A 15,000-nucleotide genomic window follows, 5' to 3' on the forward strand; every position below is an offset into this window, starting at 1 on the left:
GCCTTATAGGTTCCCTCATCATAATTCCTCACCTCCATCAGCCTTATAGGTTCCCTCATCATAATTCCTCACCCCCATCAGCCTTATAGTTATAGGTTCCCTCATCATAATTCCTCTCCTCCATCAGCCTTATAGGTTCCCTCATCATAATTCCTCACCTCCATCAGCCTTATAGGTTCCCTCATCATAATTCCTCTCCTCCATCAGCCTTATAGGTTCCCTCATCATAATTCCTCTCCTCCATCAGCCTTGTAGGTTCCCTCATCATAATTCCTCTCCTCCATCAGCCTTGTAGGTTCCCTCATCATAATTCCTCTCCTCCATCAGCCTTGTAGGTTCCCTCATCATAATTCCTCTCCTCCATCAGCCTTGTAGGTTCCCTCATCATAATTCCTCTCCTCCATCAGCCTTATAGGTTCCCTCATCATAATTCCTCTCCTCCATCAGCCTTATAGGTTCCCTCATCATAATTCCTCTCCTCCATCAGCCTTATAGTTATAGGTTCCCTCATCATAATTCCTCTCCTCCATCAGCCTTATAGGTTCCCTCATCATAATTCCTCATCTCCATCAGCCTTATAGGTTCCCTCATCATAATTCCTCTCCTCCATCAGCCTTATAGGTTCCCTCATCATAATTCCTCTCCTCCATCAGCCTTGTAGGTTCCCTCATCATAATTCCTCACCTCCATCAGCCTTGTAGGTTCCCTCATCATAATTCCTCACCTCCATCAGCCTTGTAGGTTCCCTCATCATAATTCCTCTCCTCCATCAGCCTTGTAGGTTCCCTCATCATAATTCCTCTCCTCCATCAGCCTTATAGGTTCCCTCATCATAATTCCTCTCCTCCATCAGCCTTATAGGTTCCCTCATCATAATTCCTCTCCTCCATCAGCCTTGTAGGTTCCCTCATCATAATTCCTCTCCTCCATCAGCCTTGTAGGTTCCCTCATCATAATTCCTCTCCTCCATCAGCCTTGTAGGTTCCCTCATCATAATTCCTCTCCTCCATCAGCCTTATAGGTTCCCTCATCATAATTCCTCTCCTCCATCAGCCTTGTAGGTTCCCTCATCATAATTCCTCTCCTCCATCAGCCTTGTAGGTTCCCTCATCATAATTCCTCTCCTCCATCAGCCTTATAGGTTCCCTCATCATAATTCCTCTCCTCCATCAGCCTTGTAGGTTCCCTCATCATAATTCCTCTCCTCCATCAGCCTTATAGGTTCCCTCATCATAATTCCTCTCCTCCATCAGCCTTATAGGTTCCCTCATCATAATTCCTCTCCTCCATCAGCCTTGTAGGTTCCCTCATCATAATTCCTCTCCTCCATCAGCCTTGTAGGTTCCCTCATCATAATTCCTCTCCTCCATCAGCCTTATAGTTATAGGTTCCCTCATCATAATTCCTCACCTCCATCAGCCTTATAGGTTCCCTCATCATAATTCCTCTCCTCCATCAGCCTTATAGGTTCCCTCATCATAATTCCTCTCCTCCATCAGCCTTATAGGTTCCCTCATCATAATTCCTCACCTCCATCAGCCTTGTAGGTTCCCTCATCATAATTCCTCTCCTCCATCAGCCTTATAGGTTCCCTCATCATAATTCCTCTCCTCCATCAGCCTTGTAGGTTCCCTCATCATAATTCCTCTCCTCCATCAGCCTTATAGGTTCCCTCATCATAATTCCTCTCCTCCATCAGCCTTATAGGTTCCCTCATCATAATTCCTCTCCTCCATCAGCCTTATAGGTTCCCTCATCATAATTCCATCAGCCTTATAGGTTCCCTCATCATAATTCCTCAGCTCCATCAGCCTTGTAGGTTCCCTCATCATAATTCCATCAGCCTTATAGGTTCCCTCATCATAATTCCTCTCCTCCATCAGCCTTGTAGGTTCCCTCATCATAATTCCTCTCCTCCATCAGCCTTGTAGGTTCCCTCATCATAATTCCTCTCCTCCATCAGCCTTATAGGTTCCCTCATCATAATTCCTCTCCTCCATCAGCCTTATAGGTTCCCTCATCATAATTCCTCTCCTCCATCAGCCTTATAGGTTCCCTCATCATAATTCCATCAGCCTTATAGGTTCCCTCATCATAATTCCTCTCCTCCATCAGCCTTATAGGTTCCCTCATCATAATTCCTCACCTCCATCAGCCTTATAGGTTCCCTCATCATAATTCCATCAGCCTTATAGGTTCCCTCATCATAATTCCTCTCCTCCATCAGCCTTATAGGTTCCCTCATCATAATTCCTCTCCTCCATCAGCCTTATAGGTTCCCTCATCATAATTCCTCTCCTCCATCAGCCTTATAGGTTCCCTCATCATAATTCCTCTCCTCCATCAGCCTTATAGGTTCCTCATCATAATTCCTCTCCTCCATCAGCCTTATAGGTTCCCTCATCATAATTCCTCTCCTCCATCAGCCTTATAGGTTCCCTCATCATAATTCCTCTCCTCCATCAGCCTTATAGGTTCCCTCATCATAATTCCTCTCCTCCATCAGCCTTATAGGTTCCCTCATCATAATTCCTCTCCTCCATCAGCCTTATAGGTTCCCTCATCATAATTCCTCACCTCCATCAGCCTTATAGGTTCCCTCATCATAATTCCTCTCCTCCATCAGCCTTATAGGTTCCCTCATCATAATTCCTCTCCTCCATCAGCCTTATAGGTTCCCTCATCATAATTCCTCTCCTCCATCAGCCTTATAGGTTCCCTCATCATAATTCCTCTCCTCCATCAGCCTTATAGGTTCCCTCATCATAATTCCATCAGCCTTATAGGTTCCCTCATCATAATTCCTCTCCTCCATCAGCCTTATAGTTATAGGTTCCCTCATCATAATTCCTCACCTCCATCAGCCTTATAGGTTCCCTCATCATAATTCCTCTCCTCCATCAGCCTTATAGGTTCCCTCATCATAATTCCATCAGCCATATAGGTTCCCTCATCATAATTCCATCAGCCATATAGGTTCCCTCATCATAATTCCTCCCCTCCATCAGCCTTATAGGTTCCCTCATCATAATTCCTCTCCTCCATCAGCCTTATAGGTTCTCATCATAATTCTCCTCCATCAGCCATATAGGTTCCCTCATCATAATTCCTCACCTCCATCAGCCTTATAGGTTCCCTCATCATAATTCCTCCTCTTCTCCTCTATATATTCCCTCATCATAATTTAGTTCCCTCATCTCTCATCTCCTTATAGGTTTCCCTCATCATAATTCCTCCCTCCATCAGCCTTAGTTCCCTCATCATAACCTCTCCTCTCTCCTCAGTTTCCCTCATCATATTCCATCTAAATTTTCCTCTCACCTTATCCCTCATCTCCTCACCTAGGTTCCCTCATCATAATTCCTCTCCATCAGCCTTGTTCCTCATCATAATTCCTCCCTCATCAGCCTTATAGGTTCCCTCATAATAATTCCTCCTCCATCAGCCTTATAGGTTCCCTCATCATATTCTCCTCCATCAGCCTTAGTTCCTCATCATAATCCTCCTCATCAGCCTTATAGGTTCCCTCATCATAATTCCTCCTCCATCAGCCTTATAGTTCCCTCATCATAATTCCTCTCCTCCATCAGCTTGTAGGTTCCCTCATCATAATTCCTAACCTCCATCAGCCATACAGGTTCCCTCATCATAATTCCTCACCCCCATCAGCCTTATAGGTTCCCTCATCATAATTCCTCTCCTCCATCAGCCTTATAGGTTCCCTCATCATAATTCCTCACCTCCATCAGCCTTATAGGTTCCCTCATCATAATTCCATCAGCCTTATAGGTTCCCTCATCATAATTCCTCTCCTCCATCAGCCTTATAGGTTCCCTCATCATAATTCCTCTCCTCCATCAGCCTTATAGGTTCCCTCATCATAATTCCTCACCTCCATCAGCCTTATAGGTTCCCTCATCATAATTCCTCTCCTCCATCAGCCTTGTAGGTTCCCTCATCATAATTCCTCTCTTCCATCAGCCTTATTCTTTCCCTCATTATAATTCCTCCCCTCCATCAGCCTTATACTTATAGGTTCCCTCATCATAATTCCTCACCTCCATCAGCCTTATAGGTTCCCTCATCATAATTCCTCCTTCCCATCAGCCTTATAGGTTCCCTCATCATAATTCCTCTCCTCCATCAGCCTTGTAGGTTCCCTCATCATAATTCCTCACCTCCATCAGCCTTATAGGTTCCCTCATCATAATTCCTCACTCCATCAGCCTTATAGTTCCCCTCATAATTCCTCTCCTCCATCAGCCTTATAGGTTCCCTCATCATATTCTCACCTCCATCAGCCTTATAGGTTCCCTCATCATAATTCTTCCTCCATCAGCCTTATAGGTTCCCCTCTTCATAATTCCTCTCCTCACCTCCATCAGCCTTATAGGTTCCCTCATCATAATTCCATCAGCCATATAGGTTCCCTCATCATAATTCCTCTCCTCCATCAGCCTTATAGGTTCCCTCATCATAATTCCTCACCTCCATCAGCCTTATAGGTTCCCTCATCATAATTCCTCACCTCCATCAGCCATACAGGTTCCCTCATCATAATTCCTCCTTCCCATCAGCCTTATAGGTTCCCTCATCATAATTCCTCACCTCCATCAGCCTTATAGGTTCCCTCATCATAATTCCTCCTTCCCATCAGCCTTATAGGTTCCCTCATCATAATTCCTCTCCTCCATCAGCCTTATAGGTTCCCTCATCATAATTCCTCTCCTCCATCAGCCTTATAGGTTCCCTCATCATAATTCCTCTCCTCCATCAGCCTTATAGGTTCCCTCATCATAATTCCTCTCCTCCATCAGCCTTATAGGTTCCCTCATCATAATTCCTCTCCTCCATCAGCCTTATAGGTTCCCTCATCATAATTCCTCACCCCCATCAGCCTTATAGGTTCCCTCATCATAATTCCTCACCTCCATCAGCCTTATAGGTTCCCTCATCATAATTCCTCTCCTCCATCAGCCTTATAGGTTCCCTCATCATAATTCCTCATCTCCATCAGCCTTATAGGTTCCCTCATCATAATTCCTCACCTCCATCAGCCTCTCTCTCTCTCTCTCTCTCTCTCTTCTCTCTCTCTCCTCTCTCTCTCTCTCTCTCTCTCTCTCTCTCTCTCTCTCTCTCTCTCTCTCTCTCTCTCTCTCTCTCTCCTCTCTCTCTCTCTCTCCCCTCTCTCTCTCTCTCTCTCTCTCTCTCTCTCTCTCTCTCTCTCTTCTCTCTCTCTCTTCTCTCTCTCTCTCTCTCTCTCTCTCTCTCTCTCTCTCTCTCTCTCTCTCTCTCTCTCTCTCTCTCTCTCTCTCTCTCTCTCTCTCTCTCTCTCTGTTCCTCTCTCTCTCTCTCTCTCTGTTCCTCTCTCTCTCTCTCTCTCTCTCTTCCTCTCTCTCTCTCTCTCTCTCTCTCTCTCTCTCTCTCTCTCTCTCTCTCTCTCTCTCTCTCTCTCTCTCTCTCTCTCTCTCTCTCTCTCTCTCTCTCTCTCTCTCTCTCTCTCTCTCTCTCCTCTCTCTCTCTCTCTCTCTCCTCTCTCTCTCTCTCTCTCTTCCTCCTCTTCTCTCTCTCCTCTCTCTCTTCTCTCTCTCTCTCTCTCTCTCTCTCTCTCTCTCTCTCTCTCTCTCTCTCTCTCTCTCTCTCTCTCTCTCTCTCTCTCTCTCTCTCTCTCTCTCTCTCTCTCTCTCTCTCTCTCTCTCAACCCACACACAAAAATATATACATAACATATGCTCAAACATACCAAGATACGGATGAAAAATGAACCCTCGCTCTTAATATCACTCCAAGAAATTCGTGTACAAATACTGCATTACGAATGAGGGAGATACGTTTTACTTGAAAGAAGCCTGTTTTTCTTTTCTTTTTTCTCTCTTTCGTGGTGAGCAACGTCGGGAAGTGTGCTGCGTGTATGAGTACGTGCTTGAGATGAGGGAGAGTGAGAGGAAGACGGAGGGACGAAGAGGGGAGAGGGGATAGATGAGGAAGAGAAATATATAGCTAGCCAGAGTGAGGAAAAGGAGAAGGATAATCATTAATAAAAAAATATCTATAGATGAGGGAGAGTGAGAGGAAGATGGAGGGACGAAGAGGGGGATACATGAGGAAGAGATATATAGCTAACCAGAGTGAGGGAAAGGAGAATGATAATTAATAAAAAATATATATATATTTGTCTATCTGTCTGTTTGTAAGATCATAAGGAGATGCGTCCCAGGAGAGGGCATGAACCATAGAGATCTATAATACCTAATGAGATGTTAAGGTACTAGTACCATCGGGCACCGGAAGAAAAATCTGACGATGAAGAATGTGGAACAAGATTGGAGTATTTCAGAAAAAACAAAAAGGAAGAACAAGAGGGAGAGTGAGAGAGGGAGATTGGGGTGGAGTAAGAGGGGGGGATGGAGAGGGGGAGGAGATGAAGAAGAATGAGGAGGAGGAAGAGCAGGGGGAGGAGGAGGAGAAGGGAGAGAGGGGAGGGGGAGGGGGAGAGGAGGAGGAGGAAGAGGAAAAGATGAAGGAAAACAAGGAGAGGGAGTAAGAAAATGCGGAGGTAGAGGAGAGAGATAATGAAGAGGAAGAGAGAAAGAAGGAAGAAGAGAATGAGCTGGAAAGCGTGGGAGGTAGAAGAGGATAAAGAGGAGGAAGCGTGAAAAGAAAAATAAAAAAAAAACAAGTCAGAAGAGGATAATCAAGTAGAGGAGAGGAAATGAAGGAAGAGAAAGAAGACGAGGAAGAAAGAAAAAGAGGACAAGGGCGAGGAAGAGAAAGAGGAGGAAGAGAACGAGTAAGAGGAAGAAAGAAAAAGAGGACAAGGACGAGGGTCAGGAAGAGAAAGAGGAGGAAGAGAACGAGGAAGAGAAAGAGAAGGACGAGGGCGAGGAAGAGAAAGAAGAGGAAGAGAACGAGTAAGAGAACGAGGAAGAGAAAGAGGAGTAATAGAACGAGTAAGAGAACGAGGAAGAGAAAGAGGAGGAAGAGAACGAGGAAGAGAACGAGAAAGAGAAAGAGGAGGAAGAGAAAGAGGAGTAAGAGAACGCGGAAGAGAAAGAGGAGTAAGAGAACGAGGAAGAGAAAGAGGAGTAAGAGAACGAGGAAGAGAAAGAGGAGTAAGAGAACGAGGAAGAGAAAGAGGAGGACGAGAACGAGTAAGAGGAGCAAAACGGAAATCACTCTTTGAAGCTGCTACGTATGTTAACGATGATGACGGCGGCGGCGGTGATGATGCCGGTAGTGATACGAAGGCATGGAAAGAAGAAATTCGATAAAGAGCTAATGAACGCGAAGAAAAAGAGGAGGAAGAGGACGGAGAGGATCAGACCGGAGAGCAGGAGGTGGGAGAGTAAGACAGAAAAGAAAAAAAGGGAGAGATGATAAGCGAAAAAAAATCCTAAAAGAAAGAATCAAAACAAATAAATAAACGAATGAATAACAAGAAGAAGAGAAAAGAAGCAAAATAGAGTCGGACAAGACCGTATCACCTCCTGGGAGCAACAAGGGCACATGTGCCAGTCTAATCCCCGGCTTATGCGCTTTCGCCTGTCTCGCCATTTTTTTTTTCTCTCTCTCCCTCTTTCTGTCTTCCTTTTCCAATTCTTTTCCTTTTTGTCCTGGACTCCGTCGTATTCCTGGTTGGATTTTTATTTCCTGCTTCTTCTACTTCGCTTTGTCCTGTTCTACTGTAAGGAATTATCTTTATTCTGCTGTTCTCGCCTAAACTGTTCCCATGGTAAGGGTTACTGCATTACAGCAATATGCGGCCGTATTACGTTCTGTGTCATGGAGCGAGCAAGCGGGCAACACAACTCACGCTGCATTTCGATTCCGTATTACGTGTTGCAATTGCATCTGTGTTTTGCCACTTTTCTCCTTTCGTTTTTCTTTAAAGATGTTTACCTTACAATTTCTAATTGTTCATTGCGAGAGTAATTATTAATGATAATGCTTATAAATACAAATGAATTCAATTAAATATTTTCAGTGCCTTTTTTCCATTTAACATCGTTTATATTAATTATTCTATATCTTTAATTAATTTCATCTAGCCCTTTTTTTCTTCATCTCTATTTCTCATCATCACTTTAGTATTTTATTCACTCTCTCATTCTCCCCATTCCTCCCCCCCTCCTACTCCTACTCCTCCCCCCCACATCCCCCCTGACTGAAAGAGGGTTAACATGATTTCCAGCCTCATTTCCCGAGTAATTGGTGACGTCACCGCGTCTAATCAATGGAACTAATTAGTAAATTATGTCGCATCAACGCGTTGTTTCTTCTGGGGGAAGGGATTGTTTGTCTTCATCTTTACGCCGTCTACATATATATATATGTATATATATATATATATGTATATATATATATATGTATATGTATATATATATATACATTTATATATATACATATATATATATATATATATATATATACATATATATATATATATACACATACATATATATATATACATATATATGTCTATATGTATGTATACATATATATATATATATATATATATATATAAAATATACATATAAGATACACATACATATATATACATATACATATATATATATATATATATATATATATATATATATATATATATATATATATATATATATATATACATACATATATATGTATGTGTATATATATATATATATATATATATATATATATATATATATATATATATATATATATATATATATATACACATACATATATATATACATATACATATATATATATATATATATATATATATATATATATATATACATACATATATATGTATGTGTATATATATATATATATATATATATATATATATATATATATATATACATACATACACACCATATCTCAACAAACTACATACATGATTGATATTCATCTATTATTATGTTAACTACAGTACGAGTACAGGCTGTGTATATCGTATGCAATGTATATTCGTAAACCGTGGACGAATACTCAGCGTAAGATATTACCACTGCAATAATATAATTCTCCTCATCTTCCCTAGTTCATACTGATTGTTTTAATCATTAATATTATCATACATATTTCCTTGAAATCATTATAATACTTATCACTAACATTCTTATTGTCCTTCCAACCACAATTACAATAATTTGCTTTATAAAGTTATAAAAGCAACTACCAGAATCAACGAACTGACAGAGATAAGTGAAAGAAAACGGGAAAAAACGAAAGAAAACGGGAAGAACGAAAGAAAACGGAGGGGGGAGACTCAAGGCATCCCGGCAGATACTCACTGCGTCTTGTCCTCGAGCCACGACACGTCTCTTCGCCTGGAATGTAAACAAACATCAATTAATGAATGAAAATCATGGAGGAGTGAGTAACGACGACATGGAGAATCGATTAAATAAATGTGAATGAATGATGGATGGTTGCAGGGAAGGTTGAATGAATCGTAACATAATGTGGTTGGAGTTAATATATGTATGATCCTATCAAATGAAATGAATAAAGGATTAATACTGATGGCTGGTTATATCAATCGGGGAATGAAAGATGGAGGAGTGAAAGGAGACTCGATTTGCACATGATTGGAAAAGTCTATTAATCAAATACATAGATATATTGGAACAAATAATTGCATAAAATAGTGGCGTCTTCTGAAATAAGGAAGGAAGGAAGAGGAAGGGTGGAGGAGGAGGAGGAGGAGGAGGAGGAGGAGGAGGAGGAGGAGGAGGAGGAAGAGGAGGTGGAGGAGGAGGAGAAAGAGGTGGAGGAGGAGGAGGAGAAAGAGGTGGAGGAGAAGGAGAAAGAGGTGGAGGAGGAGGAGAAAGAGGTGGAGGAGGAGGATGTGGAGTAGGAGGTGGAGGAGGAGAGGGTGAGGGGAAGGAAGAAGAAAAGAAGGAGAAGGAATAGGAGGAGGAAGAGAAGGACAAGGAGAGGGAGGGGGTTGGGAGGAAGACAAGAAGGAAGAGGAAGAAGAGTCATGAGGAAGACGAGGAGGAGAATCACGAGGAAAAGAGGAGGAAGAATAAGAAGCCGAGATGGCGGAGAAGAGGAGGGGAGTGTGGATGGGAGGGGAGGGGGGGTACTCGTCAGATAATCCTGTTACCGTCTTATTTACCTAACAATCAAAGGTGTCTCATTAGTACGATAATGACGCGATAGCTTAACTAATTACAGTCAAAGAATGCGTCTCTTCAAATTCCGACAGAAGGAAGGAGGAAGAGAGGAAGGCAGCGTGGAAAAGAGAGGAAGAAAGAAACACGAGAAAGAGAAAGAGAAGGAGAGAGAGATGAAAAAAAAGAATTCCCCAAAGAAGCGAAATGACCTGGGAGAGTAACAAGAAGAGGGAAAAAAGAGTAAAAAAGCAAAGTTCCTCTCACGGGAGGAGAAATTGCCTCGCAGGAGAGGAGGAACAAGACTTACATTTCACTTCATTTTATTGAAAGATTTTTTTTCTTCTTTCTCCTGGAGTGGATAGGAGACTGGACTGATAAAAGCTCAATATTACGTACACAAAAACTCAGTAGATAAAAACTAAAATGCGTGTTTATGTGTTTATACAGTATATGAATCAGACGAAGAATTGAATCATAATAAATCTTACAAACACTTAATTTGTGAAAAAGCAAGAATGATATCCATTTATCCCTTATGTCTTATTCGATTTCATGCTATGCTTTTTTTTTCTTTCTTTTTAATTTCATTAGTTAAGCCTCATATTCGACTTGTTATCCCCTATCCATTTTCCTTCACTCACTCACTCACTCACTCTCTCTCTCTCTCTCTCTCTCTCTCTCTCTCTCTCTCTCTCTCTCTCTCTCTCTCTCTCTCTTTTCTCGGCATCTTTTACATCTTCCTTAATGTCTTCCTTCCTTGCCACTAAAATCCTTTCTTGTCCTCTTTCTAAATTAGTTCTTTTTTTCCCTTTTCTTTATTTCACTACCGAAAAGTCGTTACCCTTTTTACCGCCTTCACTAACTATTTCCTTTAATTTCCTTCTAAATTATTATTCTTTCGTGAATGTTTTCCTCCCCTCAATCCCCATAAAGTTTCCCCCCTTCTTTTCTTACCTAAATCCTCCTCTTTTTTCTCCCCATTTTCAATGAATTTATCAAGTTGTCTTTTTCTCTCTATATACTATCACACTGTCTCTTTCCTCACAACCATCTACGTCTTATTCTTAATTTTGTCTAATCTTTTCTTAATATTCTTGTCTAATCTTTTAATGATCCCCTACATTCACCAATTTATATCCAATTCCCGGCGGTTCATGAGCTGATCCGCCCATCAGCAGTCCACAAGCTTGTCTATACACTTATCCCCGCCCACATTCGGTAACTTGTCTATACTCCCGCACGCTTGTCCTCCCGCCTAGAGACATATCTCTACGCCCACACACTCTGTACGCCCATACGCTCGTCCGACCGCCTAGAGACTTATATCTACGCCTACACACTCTGTACGCCCATACGCTCGTCCGCCCGCCTAGAGACTTATCTCTACGCCCACACACTCGTTCGCCCGTCCAGTCACTCGTCTATACGCCCGCAGACTTATCCGCCCATACGGTAGTTCGATCTCGCGCCTATCTACACACCCCTTGCCCGCCCGCTCATCCGCTCATCCGTTCATCCGCTCACCCACCCATACACCCGCATACCATTCTCTTCCCCAGCGCGCGGGCGGACCGGCGGGATGCCGCGAGCGGAAAAAATGCATTTACAGGCAAGAAGAATGTTTCATATAAGGTTTTAATTGTTTGTCGAATGAATTAGCTAGCTCAACCGGCTTCAAATAATACAGACAGGCATTAATTGGATGCTGCTGTTTTCTTTTTTTTAATCATTTTTATTATCTTTTTCAAATGAAAGGGGGCGATGGATAACTAATTGGTATTTCAGCTTTCTGGGAAAATTAAAATTCGGTAGTCAAGTGATGATTTCATTATCAATCGCCCATGATATCGCGCCGGGAGTTTATTTTGAGACTTATATACCGGAGAATAAACAAATATACACCATTAGACAAACGCATTTCCTTATAAATATACACCATTAGACAAACACATTTCCTTATGCACATGAACAATATCATAAATCATACGTGCACATCTAAATCAGTAAGTATATAACTACATACGCAACTCATCAAATATAAAAAACAATAAAACGAGTGAAAAACAACAACAATAAACTTAAATTTCCCCAACCAACGCGCACACAATACCCCCACAACACTATAAACTACACCCACACAACACACACCCTGGCTGGAATTGCATCCCTCTAGCCGGAGTGCAATCCAACTAAAACAAATCCGGGGATGTGGAGTCTCATTCTTCATATCTTTATCTAAGAACAAACAATATCAGATCTTAAACACCCTCCCCCGCCCCCATTCCCTTCCTCAACACACACAAAAGAGAGAAAGAAAGAAAGAGAGAGAGAAAGAGAGAGAGAGAGAGAGAGAGAGAGAGAGAGAGAGAGAGAGAGAGAGAGAGAGAGAGAGAGAGAGAGAGAGAGAGAGAGAGAGAGAGAGAGAGAGAGAGAGAGAGAGAGAGAGAGAGAGAGAGAGAGAAAGAGAATGAGAGAAATATATAGAGGGATATAGAGAGCGAGAAAGAGAGAGAGAAAGAGTGAGTGAGAAAGAGAACGAAGGTAATACATACGCGTACTCACATAACTCTAGAAATATGAAGCCCGTTTTTAATACCTGCGACGGAAATTCATGGACAAACATGTAAAAAACGCTGAACAATGTTTGGATTATAACACCGCGATATTATGTGTGCACGTAACGCTACTGCGATGGAGGTGAGGGGAGGAAGAGAATGAGAGAGAGAGAGAGAGAGAGAGAGAGAGAGAGAGAGAGAGAGAGAGAGAGAGAGAGAGAGAGAGAGAGAGAGAGAGAGAGAGAGAGAGAGAGAGAGAGAGAGAGAGAGAGAGAGAGAGAGAGAGAGAGGAGAGAGAGAGAGGAGAGAGAGAGAGAGGAGAGAGAGAGAGAAAGGAGAGAGAGAGGAGAGAGAGGGAGAGGAGAGGGAGAGGAGAGAGAGAGGAGATAGAAAGGAGAGAAAGGAGAGAAAGGAGAGAAAGGAGAGAAAAGGAGAGAGAAGAGAGAAGGAGAGAGAAGAGAGAAGGAGAGAGAAGAGAGAGGAGAGAGAGGAGAGAGAAGAAGAGAGAAGAAGAGAGAAGAGGAGAGAAAAAGAGAGAGGGAGAGAGCGGGAGAGAGAGGGGGAGGGAGAGAAACAAAAATGGATGAAGAGCAAGACGTAAAATAATGAAAAAAATAGAGACTGAGGAAGAATGAACGAGAGAAAAATAAAAACAGAAAAAAGAAAGAGAAAGAAAAAGACCGAGCGTGCGGGACACCCTAAACATACACATACGGATAAGACACTGTGAATGGCAGAGAAAGAAGGAGAGGGAGAGAGAGAGGGAGAGGGAGAGAGAGAGTGAGAGTGAGAGGAGGAGGGAGAGGGGCAGGGGGAGGGAGAGAGAGAGGGAGATGGGGAGGGAGAAGGATGGGGAGGGGGTGGAGGAGGGAAGTTAAGGAAAGACAGATAATAAAAGCAGGAGGAAGGAAAAAGAGGGGGGAGAGGGAGAGGGGGAGGGGAAAGGAGGAGGGCAAGAAAAAGGAAGAGGAAGAGGAGAGAGGAGAGAAGGGAGAGGAGAAAGGGAAAATGAGAAATGGGAAAGGGAGAGAGAAGAAAGGAGATGGAGGAAAGAAGGGGCGAAAGGGAAGAGAGGGGGAAATAAGAAGAGAAGGGGGCGAGGGGAAAGACGACGACGACGAAGAGGAGGAGGAAGAAGAGGAGGAAGAAGAGGGCAAAGAAGAGGAGGCAGAGGGAAAGGGGGAAAGGAGGGGGATAAGCAAAGCCACTCTCTCTGCTTGAAGGCAAATTCCCATTATACCCGAATTTTATGGAAAGTGTTGCCAAGACCAGCCTTGCTTCGGATAATAAACCAAACAAGATTCCGCGACCTGGCTCTCTCTCTTTAAAAAAAAAGGAAAATAAAAAATAATTAAAAAGGAAGAGGAGGGGGAGGAGGAGGAAAAAGGGATGGAAGAGACGGGGGAGGAAGGGGAGGAGGAAAAGAATTGGGAAGAGGAAGATGATGATGATGATGATGATGATGATGATGATAATGGTGATGATGATAATGATTATGATAATGATGGTGATGATTGTGATAATGATAAAGATGGTGATGATTGTGGTGGTGATGATGATGGTGATGATGATGGTAATGATGATAGTGGTGATGATGATGGTAATGAAGGTGATAATGATAATGATGGTGATGATAATGATGATGATGATAATGATAATGAAAGTGGTGATAATGATAATGATGGTAATGATAAGGAAGAGGAGAAGCTAATGCCGATGTAAATAAAAAAGGCAGTACAAGAAGAAGAAAAGGAGGGAAAAAAGAAAAAGAGGAACAGCGAGAGCCAGAGAGAAAGAAAGAAAGAAAGAAAAAGCAAAGAGTGAAGAAGTAACCGCTTCGTTAAATTCTCCCATTTGTTATTTGCTGTTCGCCCTCATCCGAAACTACTTACAAACGCCCTCAAACATAAAAGCTTTGCAGGAGAGGGAGGTAGGGAGGAAGGGAGGAAGGGAGGGAGGGAGGGAGGGAGGGAGGAAGGGAGGGAGGGAAGGGAGAGAGGGAAGAGGAAGGAGGAAAGAGGACGGGGCGAAGGGAGAGAGGGAAGAGGAAGGAAAGGAGGGGGGAGGAAGGGAGGGAGGAAAGAAGGGAGGGAGGGAAGAGGAAGGGAGCGATGGAAGAGGAAGGGAGGGAATGAAGAGGAAGGAAGGAGGGGAGAGAGGGAATATGAAGGAAGGAAGGAAAAAGGAAGGGAGGGAGGGAAGAAGGAAGAAGGAAGAAGGAAGAAGGGAGGGAGAGAAGAATCAGGGAGGGAAGGACGGAGGGAAGAGGGGAGGAGGGAGGGAGGGAGGGAGAGACAGAGGGAGAGGGGAGTGGAGGGAGGGAGGGAGGGAGG

The 15,000-nt window shown here is 42.9% G+C and overlaps 1 protein-coding gene across 7 annotated transcripts in view; it reads right to left on the reverse strand.

The window, feature by feature from the left end:
• Nucleotides 1-15,000, reverse strand: part of LOC122249283 (uncharacterized) — a 715,555-nt gene that overhangs the window by 72,443 nt on the left and 628,112 nt on the right. For all 7 annotated transcript variants that reach the window (XM_086555597.1, XM_086555598.1, XM_086555592.1 and 4 more), the window contains one exon: nt 9,285-9,320. The gene's annotated coding sequence lies outside the window, so the exon portion shown is untranslated. The remainder of the gene's footprint in view (nt 1-9,284; nt 9,321-15,000) is intronic.

The sequence above is a fragment of the Penaeus japonicus genome, unplaced genomic scaffold (genome assembly GCF_977035675.1).
Source record: "Penaeus japonicus unplaced genomic scaffold, GWHDUDI00000001_assembly GWHDUDI00000031, whole genome shotgun sequence".
Lineage (NCBI taxonomy): Eukaryota > Metazoa > Arthropoda > Malacostraca > Decapoda > Penaeidae > Penaeus > Penaeus japonicus.